Source organism: Chiloscyllium punctatum, chromosome 28 (assembly GCF_047496795.1).
Source record: "Chiloscyllium punctatum isolate Juve2018m chromosome 28, sChiPun1.3, whole genome shotgun sequence".
Lineage (NCBI taxonomy): Eukaryota > Metazoa > Chordata > Chondrichthyes > Orectolobiformes > Hemiscylliidae > Chiloscyllium > Chiloscyllium punctatum.
Genome location: NC_092766.1, coordinates 54,861,006 through 54,877,290, shown reverse-complemented (window position 1 = coordinate 54,877,290; position 16,285 = coordinate 54,861,006). Strand labels below are relative to the sequence as shown.

The window sequence follows — 16,285 nt, the reverse complement described above, 5'->3', positions numbered from 1 at the left end:
GAATCAGGAAGGGGAATGGAATGCTGTCCCTTATTTCAAAGAGTTTGCAATATAAGAGTTTGGAATATATACCTTAGGGCAACTAAACAAATGGCAAGTGAGACCACATCTGGAGTAACGTGAACAGATTTGGTCACTTTAGTTCATGAAATAGAGAAGTTTATTGGAGGCATTTCAGAGAAGATCCATTGGGATGATCCCTGTTTTGAAGGGATTATCCTGTAAGCAAAGGCTGAATAAGTTGGGAATATACTCACTGGACTTTGGAAGAATGGGAGATGATCTCTTTGAAACATACAGGATTCTGTCAAGGTTTGACAGGGTAAATATGGAGAGGATGTGTCCCATTACGGGTGAGTCTTGAACCAGATTCTGGGTCAGTCGCGGAATCAAGGGTTCTGTTTCTGATTTGTCAAGTTAAAGGCAACACCGACACAGGTTAGGGATTCAGTAGCAATGGCGCTGGGGTGAAAAGGAGACAAGCAACGTTTAAGAGATTGGAATTCCTGGTGTTTGTGATTGTGTAGATGTCTGATCAGAAGGTCACCTTGGGGTCAGATATGAAAGCAATATTGTGAAGAATGTAGTTCTGCCTCAGACACTTCCCAGTGAGAGGGAGGGACACAGCAGTATGGGAAATGAATTTGGAATAGCAACTGAAGGCAATTGGTTTAACAATTACAGTGTTTCATTGGATTCAACTGCAGCTAATCGAAGCATGGTAAGCAGTTTGATAACTGAGTAATAATGGAGTAATGGAGAGGGATGATGGGGAGGGAGAGCTGGGCACTGTCAGTGTACATGGGAAACCTAACACGGTGCTTTTGGGCGATGTTACCTCCTGGCAGTGTGTAGGTGAGAAACAGGACGGGCCAAGGATAGATCCTGGAGGGACACCAAATACAATGAACTCAGAAAGGAAAGGGAGAGTGGAGATGGAGCAGGATTTTCCAATGATGGTGAGGTCAAATATTAGGTTTTAGCCGAATGGGAGAGAAGGACATAACCAGAAAAAACAGACAGACAGATCATGGAACAATATTGCAATGTTGGTGTGTGTGTGTGGGGGGGGGGGGCGGGGGGGGGGGGGGAAGAGCGGTGACAAGCAGGAGGATGAGAGAGAGATTTGGAATGTCCATGATTTAGCTACACTAGTGTAAATGGTCAAGATGACCTCTAATAAGGCTCGACAAGGGACTTGAGGAAATGCAAGTTTAGGACTAAATTGAGGAGCACCCTTGTGAGGCAGTTTGGCTCGGTGGGCTAGTGGAGAGGGAGGAAAGAAGCAGAGGCAGCTGATCAGATTGTTTCAATGTTATGGACAGAGAAACTCCATGTGCTCCTCACTCTTGTTGTTGGAGGGGAGGATGGAGGAGACATGGTAATGGACATTCTTTTTATTTCCAAAACAATAAACAAAACCTGTGATAGTGATTCTAAAAATAAGTGAACAAACCTGTCGTATTTATCATTTATCAAGAATATTAAAATATACAACTGAAGTTCAGGTTTGAATCCCAAATCGGTAGAGGGTGGCTCTGAAGTCAAGAAAAAACAACTGTAATGAAGAATCTACTGTTTGCCATGGAACCATTGGGGATGTTTTTCTGCTATTGACAATGTCCTTAAGGGAAAGAAACCCGTCAGTAGGCCCATCAAATCACTCATTGTATTAATCACTGCACAGTCTCAACAAAGGAATGAAACTGGATGGACCACATTACATCTACCAATGCACTGGAAAATACAACAACACAATCAGCCCTCTTGACCCTGCAACTTCCACCTCACTGTGGGCCAACAGCAGCAGCAAAACTGTACTCCAGCCCAATCTGAAATCTCATGGCCTGATATCCCCCACTCAACCATTAACATCAAGCCAGGGGAATCAACCCTGGTTCAATGGTGAATGCAGGAGGGCATGCCAGGAGCAGTACCAGGCATACCTAAAAATGAGGTGCCAACCTGGTGAAGCTAACAAACCTGCATGCCAAACAGCACAAGCAAAACTAAATAGAACTAAGTGATCCCATAGCCAATAGATTAGATGTGAGTTCTGCAGTTCTGCCACACCTCGTCAAGAATAGTGATGGACAATTAAACAACTCACTGGAGGAAGCATCACAGATATCCCCACCCTTACAGATGGAGAGGTCTCACACATTCATGCAACAGATAAGAGGACAGCAATAGCAGCGATTTTCAGCCAGCAGTGCCAAGTGGATGAGCCTTCTCCATTGGTCCCTGACATCACAGATATGAATCGACTTGGTTGAAAACTCATTTCAAATCAGATCAAGAAATGGATAAGCAGTGTAAAAGTATGGGCCCTGCCAATATTTTGGCAATAATACTGTTGGCTGTGCTCCAGAACCTGCTGCCCACCAAGGCAAGTACTGCTCCAGCAATGGCACCTACTGACTTTGTGGAACATTACTCAGGGATGTTCCAACACAAAAACACAGGGCAGATCCAACTCAGCCAATTCCCCTCCATCAGTCCACACTCGCTCAGCAGTGAAGTGATGGAAGGTGTCATCAACAGTGTTGTCACGCAGCTGCTCAGCAATAACCTGCTCACCGATGCCCAGTTTGGGTTCTGCCAGGGCCAATCAGCTCCTGAGCTTGTGACAGACTTGATTCACAAACTGACAATCAGCTGAATGAGGTGAGGATGACAGACCAGCCCCCCTCCAAGACCACTATTTCGACTTCAGTGATATCACCTGACCTCACCACAGTCTCAGCTCATTCGCTGAAACTCTCATTCATTCCATTTATTAACTCTAGATTTCATTATCTAAACCAGCATCCCACATTCACCTTCCCGATAATCTCAAGAATATTGAAAACTCTACTGCTGAAGTGCTCACTTGTACCAAAACTTGCCGATCAATCAAAAGACTCCCATTTTTAAGCAACAACAATTTACTTTCGGACATTTGAAATAATTCCTGGCTGTAATCATTCCTGTCTCCCTGCACCACACACCCTTTCATATCTCAATAACTCATTTTAGTTCAGACTCTCAATGATGTGTTTAAATTTGAGTTCACCTGTGTGACGGTTTCTATAGACTGCAAAGGAACATGGTCTGGAATCCCCACTCTAACCCTCTAAGATCTGCTTTCTTTCTTTAAGGCATTCTTGAAAAACTGCTTATTTGGCAATGGTTGTGGTCACTGGACACAATATTCGCCATCTGTAGCCTTATGTCAAAAGTTCTCAATAATATTTTTTGTGAAATTAAAACCATGATGATTTGTAAGGATATCTTCTACTCTTCAATATCGCTGAGTGAATAATCTGTAATGTCTCTTACCCAACCACCTTCACCTTACAAACTGCAGCAGTACAAGGAAGTCAAACATCACCCTCTCCACAGGCAACAAGGCTTTGGCATTGATCACTGGTTTCTGTGGAAGGAGAAATACACAGTTGATGTTTCAGGAAGTGCAATATGAATTATAGGGAATGAAAATGGTGCAGAATTTGACTGTCAGAAATTGAAGGAAAATGCACTCGCTTATTGGAAAAAAGAATTCTTGACTGTCAAAGATATTGTGGAAAAAATAACCTGATAATGGAACAGCGTATGGTCAGGAGCCGGGCAGCAGTGGACAATTCATTTACATTCCTGAAGAAGGGCTTATGCCCAAAACGTCGATTCTCCTGCTCCTTGGATGCTCCTTGGCCTGTTGTGTTTTTCCAGCTCTACATTTTTCAATTCATTTACAAATCAGTTGTGAAAGTAATAGTAAAATACTATACAGAGCAAAAATACACCCATGAGAGACTGAGGAAGCTAGATAATGAACAAGTGGACATCAGAGAACCCAGAGTTGAACCAGAGCAGAGTTCACTTTTATGATCCCACAGTCAAAGATGTCTAGCACAGAAACAGGCTTTTTCGGTCCAACCTATGCCAACCAGATATCCTAACCTAATCTACCTAAATTAAATCCTTTTTGCCACTCCTCAGCCCATTGGCCCATCTGATCAATATCCCACTGTACTCTGAGATAACCTTCTTCATTGTCCACAATACCTCCAAGTTTGGTGTCACCTGCAAACTTAATAACTATACGGCCTCTATTCACATCCAAATCATTTAAATGAATGACGAAACAAATCCAGAAAAAAATCCATTTCTCTGGGTTTGAATGTGCTCTGTGTAAATCCTGCCCTATGACTCTTTTTTACCAGGGAAGGCTGTACAAATATCCCTCTGAACTTTGCCCCTTACAAAGCTGGCAGCCGCGCACGTGTCCAGTGAATCATTGCCACGAATAAAGATGGCGGCGCTCACTCAGGCCGATTACTCAACAAGGCACATTCCCATTTGCTGCAAAAACGGGACTGTAAGTTTCAAATTTGTATTTTCCGATGTGCAGCAAATGATTGTAAAACCTCTCAGACCATACCAACACCATTTCCCTCCCACTTCCTGCTGTGTATTTCTTTCCTTACCGACAGCTCACCGCGCACACACATTCCGAACATCCGCGCCCACCGCGGAGGATGATCACGTGGTATAGTCTAGTACCCCCCCCCCTCATTCATTGATTGGCCGGAGGACCAACTGCCCCGCCAGGTCCTCCAGCTCCTCCCCTGTCTAGGCATTGGTCCGCCGCTGACATCAATCACTTCTTCGGTCCAACCTGTCGGTGACAACCAGATATCCAAACCTAATCTATCTAAATTAAATCCTATCTGCTTGTCCTCAGCCGATTGGCCCATCTGATCAATATCCCATTGTATTCTGAGATAACCTTCTTCATTGTCCACAATACAACTGTTGGCTGGAGCTTGCGCACGGCTTTTGTTGCTGTTTCTCAGTTACAAGAGTGAGAGACAAAGTTAAAAATCACACAACCACCTGATGAAGGACCAGCAAAGTAGTGCTTCCAAATAAACTTGTTGGACTATAACCTGGTGTTCTGTGAATTATAATTTTGTCGATCCTAATCCAACACCTCCAAGTCACGAGTGATGGAGGCATGCATAATACAAGAACAAAAGATCTAGGAAAAGGAGAAGGCCGTCCTGCCCTTCGAGCCTGCTCTACCATTCAATAAGATCATGGCTGATCATTTTGTGGACGCAGAACCATTTACCCACGTTCTTCCTGTATTCCTTAATTAATTATTTCTCTTTTTAAAAAACTAACTTAGCTTTAAAAACATTACTGAACTAACATCAACTACTTCCCTGGGCAATGCACTCCATAGAGGTCAAGAAGTTCCTTCTCAATTCAGTCCTAAATTTGCTGCCTGTAATCTTGTGGTGATGCCCTCTTGTCCTAGCTTCATCTGCCAGTGGAAACATTCTCTCTATTTCTATTTTATCCATTCCATTCATTATTTTTTATATCTTTCCATTCTTCTGAATTCCAATGAATATAATCCCAATCTACTCAGTCTCTGTTAAACCAAACTCCTCACCTCCGGAGTCAACATAGTTAACCTCCTCTGCACCCCCTCTCGTGCCAGTACATCCTTGAGCAAGAAAGGAGATAAAAACTACATGGAGTACTCCAGGTGTGGGCTCACCAGCACCCACTATAGCACACCTCTGCTTTTAAACACAATCCCTTCAGCAATTAAGGACAATATTCCATTTGTCCTCTGAATTGATTGTTGTACCTGGTGACCAACCCTCATACAGAAGGATGTTCAGGTGCCTCTGCATAGCAAATAATGCATTTTTTAAAAATTCAAGTAGTAATCTTTTTACTAATATTACTCCAACCAAAGAGTATGACTTTACATTTATGAACATAATATTCGACTTGCCAAACCATTGCCCACTCACTCAATGTATCTCGTTTCCTCTGCAAAGTTTCCCAGTCCTCCGCACACATTGTTCTGATACTCGTCTTAATGTCATATGCAAACTTTGACACCCTACATGTGGTCCCCAACTCCAAATCATCTGTATCAATTCTAAATAATTGCAATCCCAACACTGATCCTAGAGGCACGCTACTAGTTTCTGATTGCCAGCCAGAATAAGGCTTATTTATCCCCAGTCTTTGCTTCCTGTTAATCAACCAATTTTCTATCCATGCTAATACTCTATCCCATGCACCCTAAGACAATGCAATAGCCTCTTGTGCAGCACCTTGTTGAAGGCATTTTGGAAATCCAGGCACGCCGCATCCACTGGGTCCCCATTGTCCACCTTGCTCGAAATGTCTCCACAGAATTACAAACGATTTGTCAAGCATGACCTGCCCTTCATGAATCCATGCCCTGTCTGCGCAATGGGACAATTGCTATCGAGATTCCCTGCTATTTCTTCCTTGATAATAGACCAAAGCATCTTTCCAACTACAGAAAATAAACTAACTGGTGTAGAATTCCCTATCTTTTGTCCACCACCTTTTCTTACAGTCCTTCCTTTTCACTGGAATATGTTTTTGCTGAGCACTTCCTAAAATGTCTTTGAAAAATTTTCACTGCTCATCAACTGTCCCACCATAAAATCTTTGTTTCCAGTCTACTTTATCCAGGTTCTCCCTCATTCTATTTTAGTTCCCCGTGTTCAAGCACAGGACCAAGGTATTAGATTTTATCTTCACACTCTCCATATGTGTTCTAAATTCAACCTTACAGTGATCACTTCTTACAAGAGGATCCCTAACTCTGAGATCATTAATTATTCGTGGCTCATTGCACAGGGGCCAGATTTTGGATAGCTTGCTCCTTGTCAGTTCCATTTCATACTGTTCAAAAAAACTATCATGGATACACTTAATGAACTCCACATGGCTACCCTGACTGAGCTGGTTCGACCAATCTACATGTAGATTAAAATCACCCATGGTAATAGACATGCCATTTTTACAGGCGTTAGTTACTTCTTTGTTTATTGCCGATCCCAATGTGACGTTATTATTTTACCTACACACTGTGCCTATCAGTGACTTTCTTGTTAACAATTTGAAAGCATCATTCTTGTTTCTCCTAATGTATGGCAATAAAAACAACTGCTTGCATTGTATGGAATCTTTCAGAATAGCAAATCTCCTAAGGTGCTTCATGGATGATCAAAACATTGATTAAAGAGAATGATTTTAAAATACATCTTAAAAGAGGATAGAGAAGGTTAGGGAGGGTATTCCACAGACTTCTGTCCTTGGCAGCTCCAATTGTGGAGTGATGCAGGTGTGGTGGGTTGGAAAGGGAACGTGCAAAGGGGAAATCGAGGAGTGCAGGCAGTGCATAAAGTCTTAAGGACAGAGGAGGTTCTGGACTGAGTCTGTCTGTCGTAGACAGTATGGCTGCCTCATGGAATTTGAAGCACCGCAATGGGCCCATGCATGTCATGTTAGTCAAGGATAGTATAACGGTGGCTGAGAGAACATTTGATGAGGACTTCTCTACTGAAGTAGTGTGGGCTGAGGTTAGAAACAGGAGAGGGGAGGTCACACTGCTTGGACTTTTTAATTGGCTGCTGCAGAGGTCCAGGGAGGGGGAAGAGAGGATTAGCAAAATTACACTGGGTAGGAGAGAAAGTAACATGGTGGTCATTATGGGGGACTTTAACTTCCCAAACATTGACTGAAAATGCTATAACTCTAGTATATCAGATGTATCAGTTTTTGTCCAATGTGTACGGGAGGGTTTCCTGACACAGTATGTCGAAGGGCCGACAAGAGGGGATGCCACATTGGATTTGGCGCCTGGTCATGAACCGGACGAGGTGTTTGGTTCAGTTGAAGGTGAGCACTTTGGAGAGATGAGTACAATTCAGTTATGTTTAGTTTAGCGATGGAAAGTGATAGGTACATGCCACAGGTGAAGACTTATCGAGGGGGCAGTGGCAATTATAATGCAATTCAGCAAGAATTAGGATGCATAGAATGGGGTAGCAAAATGCAGTGGATGCAGACAATAGAAATGTGGAGCTGGTTTAAGGAACAGATATTGTGTGTCCTTGATAGGTATGTCCCTGTCAGGCAGGGAGGAAGTGATAAGGTAAGGGAACTGTAGTTTACGACAGAAATTGCATCTCTTGTGGAAATTGGAGAGTTGCTAAACGAATATTTCTCATTGGTTTTCACTCAGGAAAATGAGAATATTGCAGACAATAATGAGGTAGAAGATGTTAGACGAGAAAGGATCGAGGTTAGTTACGAACAGGTGTTATCAATTCTAAAAGGATTGAAAGTAGACAAGTCCCCTGGGCTGGATGGGATTTATCCGTGGATTTTCTGGGAAGCTAGGTAGAAGATAGCAAATACTTAGGCTTTGATATTGAGTCGTCATTGCCTACAGGTTCAGTACCAGGTGACTGGATGATTGCAAATGTTATGCCCTTGATCAAGAAGGACAGTCGAGATGACCCAGGTAATTATATACCAGTGAGCCTTACTTCTGTTGTAGGAAAGGTTTTGGAAAGGATTATGAGAGACAATATTTGTAATCATCTGGCAAACAACAATATGATTTCAGATTGTCAATATGGTTTCGTCAAGGGCAGGTCGTGTCTCACAAACTTCATTGAGTATTTTTGAGATGGTGACCAAGCATTTTGATGAGGGTAGGGCAGTTGACGTGGTATACATGGACTTCAGTAAAGCCTTTGATAAGGTTCCAAATGTTAGGCTCTTAGAGAAAATGCAGCGACATGGAATTGAGTGTGATTTAGTAGTTTGGATTAGAAACTGGCTTTCTGAAAGAAGGCAGCGACTGGTGGATGATGGAAAATAATCAGCCTCCAGTCCGGTTATTAGTGGTGTGCCACAAGGATCTGTTTTGGGACCACTGCTGTTTGTCATTTTTTATAAAAGTCTTAGATGCAGGCATAGGTGGATGGATTGGTAAATTTGCAGATGACACGAAAGTCAGTGGAGTAGTGGACAGTGTGGAAGAATATTACAGGTTGCAAGGGGACTTGGATAAACTGCAGAATTGGGCTGAAGGGTGGCAAATGGAGTTCAATGCAGCTAAATGTGAGGTGATACACTTTGTGAAGAATAACAGGAAGGCAGAGTACTGGGTCAATGGAAACATTCTTGGTAATGTAGATGTGCAGAGGGATGTTGGAGTCCACGTACATAAATGCCTGAAAGTTGCCACCCCGGTGTACAGTACTGTTAAGGTGGCATACAGTGTGTTAGGTTTTATTCATAGATGGATTGAGTTCTGGAACCACAACATCATGCTGCAACTATACAAAACACTGGTGCGGCCATATTTGGAATATTGTGTGCAGTTCTGGTGCACATATTTCGGGAAGGATGTGGAAACATTGGAAGAGGTGCAAAGGAGATTTACCAGGATGTTGTGTGGTCTGGAGGGAAGGTCTTATGAGGAAAGGTTGAGCAATTTGAACGTGTTCTCATTGGCAAGAAGGCGGCTAAGAGAGGATTTGATAGAGACATACAAGATGATCAGAGGCTGAAATAGGGTAGACAGTGAAAGTCTTTTTCCTAGGATGATGACATCAGTGTGTATGAGGGGGCATAACTACAAATTGAGGGGTGATAGATTTAAGACAGATGTCAGAGGCAGGTTCTTTACTCAGAGACTAGTAGGTAATGGATTCCACGCCCTAACCAATGTAGTTAACTCAGCCACTATAGTGAGATTTAAACAATCCTTTAGATAAGCACATGGTTGATTTTGGGATAGTGTAGGGGTATGAGCTGAGAATAGTTCACAGGTCGGCGCAACATCAAGGACTGAAGGACCTGTTCTGCACTGTGTTGTTCTCTGGCGATTGTGCTACAAGTATTTTTTACTGTCTTAAACAGAGTGATGGATCTTGTACTGTGAGCTTACGAAGTGTCACTGATCTCTACCAAACATGTTCGAGGTAGGGAATGCTGCCTGACATGCTGAGCTTTTCCAGCAACACATTTTTCAGCTCTGATCTCCAGCATCTGCAGTCCTCACTTTCTCCATGTACGACATAGAGTCAGGGCAATAATAAGATGCTGCAACAGGAGGGGGACAGGTAGCTCCATACAAAACCCGACTCCTTCTCAACTGTTTTCACCACAAAATCCGAGCACCTTCCAGAAAGGCACCACTATATCCCACCACAACATTTTGCCCCACAATGGTGGTATCTGGCTGTGCACTAAGAGGAGTGCAACAGCCTGGACTGGGACCCTGAAACGCTTGGTAAAGAGTCAAATCATCTGAGCATTGACAGCCCCACCACATTGCATGCATTTTCTATTGTTTTGTCTCTGTTCCTGACTTCCCTTGTTTTTCCTAATTAACCTGCTAAAAGTTGTTGTTACACACACCTGCACAAGCTGCGAATTGAACCCAGGCCTCTCGGTCCAAGATTCGGGATATTTTCACCGCATCACAAAACATCGACTCGAACTTCCTTTGTCCCTTGCCTGCTAAGTCACGCCTGAATCAACTCTGCAATTGGGAGGAAGAGGCGGAACAGAAGTACCGAGTAGCGGCCGGTCCTCCAACGTGAGTGAGGAGTGGGGCTAAAGCATTCTCGGGAAGTGAACGCTACAAGATTGGTCAGAGAGCAAACAATTTTGCAGGATTGATCATTCTCACTGCATAGTGGAGCATTAAATCTCTCTCATAAATCAATGTGAGATTTTAAGAAATCCTGTCGTTGAAATGTAAATCTGATAACGTACATATTTCAAATCGATTTGCACAACTCGAGTAAGAAACTTCTTTTCAAACTCCCAGAACGATTGGTAATTTACATAACTGGCCGTTATGGTTGATTTGGACCGGACAATCTATTTGCATGCTAGACATCTCTATGACTGTAACACGACAAAACAATTGTTAATGACTAATATTTTGCCTATCAGTCTGTGCAGATATGAATATTCTCTGTGAACCCACACATAACCTTAGGCGCACGCGCAGTTTGGTTTCTGTGCAGAGCATGCGCAATGTCACATTGGTCAGTGCAGAGAGACATGGAGCTGCTTTCTCCGGCAGCGACTGCGATCGGCTTCAGAGAGTGACGTTCAGAGCCGGTGTGCGGGACCCTCGCTGGGAGAAAGAAGCGGAGAGAATTCACAAGTAAAGGTTAAAAAAAAATCGAAAAAGACCCTCCAGGCCCGGAGAAAGAGGTGGCGGTCTCTGATCAGGGAAGCGGCCCAGGGTCACGGCCGCCATTTGTTTGAGGGAAGAGGGAGCGCGGACCTGCGGGCCGCCATCTTGAGAAGGTCAAGGTGCAGGAGGGCGGGGCTCTCGGGGTGTGTCGAACAATCAGAGGAAAGGGAAGACCCATTGTTATTGATTAATTCCACGAACACAGCTTCACTGGGCGGTCCTGCAGGAATATCCTCTCTCAGTCCTGCTGTGATGTTTCACCCAATCAGAACCAGCAGCTCTCCTCCTCTCTCAGCTCCCCTTCTGTCCTTCCTGCAGCATCTGTCCCCTGGAACATTGAGCTGCCTGTCCTGTCCCTCCCTAAATGTGTTTCTGTAATACCTGTGATATCCCAGTCCCATCTTCGATTACTTCACTAAAGACAGGAATGCACCCGATGGATTTTTCTTAACATCAGCAATTGTTTAATACTCACTTGCAGGTTTTTAATTACATCGTTTTTGAAGCATTTATTTCACATTCAATCATTTGCAATGGTGGGATTTGAACCTGTGTCCAGAGAACACTTGCTGAGTTTCTGGATAAATTGTCACACAATAATGCCACTAGGCCATCACTTCGCCTGCTCACAGTTTGTATATCCCAGTGCAACATGAATCAAAAGTCTTTCATCCTGCACAATTGTTTGTCCCGGCACTCTGGTGATGTGACTCAGTACCTCTCCATGTGGTATCCCTCACTGTGTGGGTCTAATTGCTGCCTCTGTCAGCGTCTCTCACTCTTGAAGCGACTCCAGATCATGAGCCAACAGAATTCTCCACTCCAGAGAGATGAGGCAGCATAGGTCAGGAATGGAGACTGGGAAGTTCCAGATCTCTGTGGGCTCAGTGCCATTCGACATGTGTAACCCTCACAGCATCAGTCTAATTTCCCATTCTGCCTATTTCTGTGTCTTCTACAGGTAATCAGGGAGTTCCTGACTCAATAGACTGCCAACTGCTGGTTGGTACGATGGTTGGTCAGCCAGAAAGACAAAGTCAGGGAGGTCGGGAGTCTTCAATAAGTCCTGCTGCCAGGTAAGATCATTCCAGTGCACAGAGCAGAAAGTAATAAGGGGGATCCAAACATCAGCTAACAAGACATGACATAGAGAAATTTGCTGGAGGGGGAGCACAGTGCAGACACACCCCAGGCTCAATCACCACGCCTGTTGCAAGTTTTGTTGTAATGAGACAGCATCGGGAGTTCCCAGTTATCAGTCCTGGCCTGTGCTTCCTTAGGGATCATCAGAACAACTGAGGGGAAAGCAGGCCTCCCACGAGAGGGTGGTAATGCTGCCTGGGATCTTTCTGTTCCCTATTCCCTCTCCAACACTGTATCTATGGCTTGTATTGAGGACCAGTGTCTTCAATCATTCTAACTCTTATAACAGTTCCTATCTCTGTCACCTCCTCCCCTCTCACCAATTATTTCACATATTTGAAACCTCCAGTCCAGATGACCATCCTATCGCTGTAACTTGCTTCAGTCTCTACAACATGCCTTGTCTCGATAGTCTCCTCCTCCAATAACTGGAGACAGAGGGTCTGTTTCTGTGCGGCATGACTCTTCGGCCGAGGTTTCCTAAATGAACTGAGTCGCGTTTGCCTGTGTTTGGCTCATATCCCTTCAAACCTTCTCCTCTCCATGTACCTGCCCGAGTGTCTTTTCCATGTTGTAATTGTACTTGTTTTTACCATTTCCTCTGGCAGTTCATTCCATCTATGCACCATCCTCTGTGGATAATGTTGCCCCTCAGCTCCCTCTTAAAATCCTTGCTCTCTCACCTCACGTTTATGCCTCTAGCTTTGGACTCACTTACTCTTGGCAATTCACCTTCCTTAGACCCTACATGGTTTCATAAACCTTTATAAGAAATATTGACGACAGTGTTACCAATATCTCCAACTCATGTACTCAATGCTCTGAACAATGAAGACAAGTGTGCCAATTGCCATTTTCAACACCCTGTCGCCCTGTGATGCCAGTCCAAGGAACAATATAACTGCACCCCTTGGTCTCTCTCTTTTCTACAACACTGTCCAGGGCCCGACCATTAACTGTGTTAGTCCTCCCTGGTTTGTCTGAACTAAACCCAACACCTGAATTAAACTCCATCTTTCATTCCTTGGCCCACTGGCCCAGTTGATTACCATCCCCTTCGATAACTATATTCACTGCCCACTCTTCCATTAATCTTGGTATCCACAAACATACTAACAGGGACTGCTATATTTTCACTCAAATTGTTTATGTAAATGGTGCACAACAGTGGTCCCAGCACCAATCCTTCCAGCACACTGCTGGTCAGAGGCCCCAGTCTGAACAACAACCCTCTCCCACCACCCTCTGTCTCCCACTGTCATCCCATTTTGTATCCAGTTGGCTAGCTCTCCCTGATCCCATGTGATCTACCCTTACTAACCAATGTATCATGTTACACCCTGAAGAAGGGTTTGCAGAAGCCAGAAACAATGTCTGTTGCTCTGCCTTCGTCTACCTTTTTGGTCACATCTTGAGCAAACTCCAGTCAAGTTTGTGAGACATGTTTTCCCATGCACAAAGCCATGCTGGCTGTCCGTAATCAGGCCTTGTCTTTCCAAATGCATGTAAGGCCTACTTCTCAGAATTACCTCCAACCACTGACCCACCCTGATGTCTCGCTCATCAGTCTGTAGTTCCATGGCTTTCTCTTGCAGCCTTTCTTAATTAATGACACAACATTATAATCATAGTCAGAGAGTCATACTGCACTCTTTGGTTAACGCTAACCATACTCTAAAACGGATCTCATCTCACCTGCCTGTTCCTGGATCATATCCCTCCAAACCTTTCCTATTCCTGTACTAATCCTAATGTCTTTTAAACATTGTAATTGTCCCCATGTTCACCCCTTCCTTGGGAAGTTAATTCCACACACAACCCACCCTCTGTGTAACAATGTGCCTCATGTCTTTTTTTTTAAATGTTTCTCCTCTAAACTTAAAAATGTAGTGCCTTGTCTTGAAACTCCCCTGTCCATGGGAAAAGACAACTCCCATTAACTCTATCTATCCCCCTCATGATTTTATAAACTGTTATGATGTTATCTGTCAACATTCAGGTTTCAGAGAAAAATACCAACCTGTTCAGCCTTTCTTTATACTGAAGCCTTTCGTACCCAGCCACATCCCAGTAAATCTCCTCCCAACCCTTTCCAGCTTAATAATATCCTTCCTATAACTGGGCGACCAGAACTGGACACAGTATTCCAGAAGAGGACTCACCAATGGCCTGTATAATCTCAATATGACTTCCCAACTCCTATATCCAAAGGACTGAGCAATGAAAGCAAGTGAGGCCAGCACCTTTTTTAAACTTTCCTGTCCCTCCATGTTGCAAACTTCAAAGAATTATGTAGCTGAACCCTGAGGTCCCTCTGTTCTACAACACTACTGAAGGTCTTGCCATTAATTGTATAAGTCCTGCCCGTGTTTGTTGTACCAAGGGCATTACCTCGGATTTTTTCAGATTGAACTCCATCTACAGTTTTTCAGCCATTCACACATTTCATCAGGATCCCTTTGTAATCTCAGAAAACCTTCTTCACTGTCCACAATGCAACCCTCCAGTCTAACAGCCTATCACACATAGCTCTCTATGGTCCAAATATCTCTGCTTGGGGCCCTACAAATTCTTCACCAGCTTCCCACAATGTCCTGAGATCCATTTGATCAGGTGGTGGGGATTTATCTACCTTTGTGTTTTAAAACCTCCAGCACCTCCTTTTCTATAATGTGGACTCATTTCAAGATGTTGAGACATCGAGATGAACAGCACAGAAACAGGCCCTTCGGACCAACTCCTGCATGACGTTTCTAGTCACATTTGCCACAATTTTGCCAATATCCCTCTGACCCCTTGCTATTCATCCACCCATCCACATGCCTTTTAAATGTATTTCTATCAGCCTCCACTATTTGCTCTGGCAGCTTATTCCATCCACTCTGCGGGAGCCAGTTGTCCTTTATACCCCTTTGAAAAGTTTCCCTCGCCTGGGGAAATGACCTTGTCTATTGACCCTGTCGATGACCATCATGATTTTAAACACCTTTTATCGGTTAACTCCTCAGCCTCCCATGTTCAACTGAAAACGGCCCCAGCCTATTCAGGCTTTTCCCTGAAGTACAAACCCTCCAACCCTGGCAACATCTTTGGTCATTCCTTCTGAAACCTTTCATGTTCCATGACATCCAGAATTGCAGACCAGAATTGCACACAGTATTCCAATAGTGGTCAGGCCAAACACTGTTTAGTTCCCTGAGCGCCCCAGTCTTTATCCACAGTAAGTTCCAAAGTGAAATATTTATTTTGGATCTTGTAGTTTCGCACATTGTTGCCTTCATTGATAATTAAGGAGACCGGGTTTGTCCCGAGCTCTTCTTTTGCTCTTAATATACTTGTAGAGTCTCTTTGGATTCTCCTTAACTTTCTCTGTCAAAGCGATCTTGTGTCCCCTTTTTACATTCCTGATTTCCATCCTAAGTGTATTTCTACAACCCTGATGCTCCCGAAAGGATTCTCTTGAGTCAGCCAGTTATATCTGACATGTGACCCCTTTTTTCATAACCACAGCCTCGAAACTCAGTCAGTGTTTCCTAATTCAGTCAGCATTGAGCTGCACACTAACAGGAACACGCTGGTGCTGAACACTCCTTTTATCTCGGTTTTAAAATATTCCTACTTGCCAGACTTCCCTTTACCTGCCAATAACCTCCCCAGATCTACTTTAAAAATTCCTGTCTAATACTATCTTGCTCCATTGAATAACTTTAACTTGTGGACCAGGCCTGTCCTTTTCCATCGCTATTTTCAAACTAATACAATTGTGGTAACTTTCCAAAGTGCTCCCCCACTAACACCTCAGTCCCGTTCATGACCTTGTTTCCTAAGGGGAGGTCAAGTTTAGCCCCATTCTCCAGTTGGGCAATTTACATAATGACTGGGAGTTTTCAGAACACACTTAACAAATTCTTTCCATCCAAATGCTTAACTTAGCAGCAATCCCAGTCCAGGTTTGGAGCGGTTAAGGTCCCCTATCATTACAACCCTATTATTCTAAGAGATATCTGAAATCTCCTGATATATTTTCTCCTTCATCTCCCGTTGCCTATCGCTGTAGTACGACCGTAGAAAACTAATGACCAATTT

General features: G+C 43.7%; 2 long non-coding RNA genes across 13 annotated transcripts in view; one reads left to right on the top strand and one right to left on the bottom strand.

Moving 5' to 3' along the window:
* Positions 1-10,392, bottom strand: part of LOC140454078 (uncharacterized) — a 39,341-nt gene extending 28,949 nt beyond the window's left edge. For all 8 annotated transcript variants that reach the window (XR_011952622.1, XR_011952616.1, XR_011952621.1 and 5 more), the window contains exons 1-2: positions 10,264-10,392; positions 3,322-3,415 (exon numbers count right to left, since the gene is read on the bottom strand). This is a non-coding gene — a long non-coding RNA (uncharacterized lncRNA). The remainder of the gene's footprint in view (positions 1-3,321; positions 3,416-10,263) is intronic.
* A 520-nt stretch (positions 10,393-10,912) lies between these two features.
* The window catches only part of LOC140454077 (uncharacterized), a 53,720-nt gene continuing 48,347 nt past the window's right edge, over positions 10,913-16,285 (top strand). For 4 of the 5 annotated variants that reach the window (XR_011952615.1, XR_011952611.1, XR_011952614.1 and 1 more), the window contains exons 1-2: positions 10,913-11,029; positions 12,018-12,132. This is a non-coding gene — a long non-coding RNA (uncharacterized lncRNA). The remainder of the gene's footprint in view (positions 11,030-12,017; positions 12,133-16,285) is intronic. The other variant, XR_011952613.1, reaches the window with a different exon arrangement.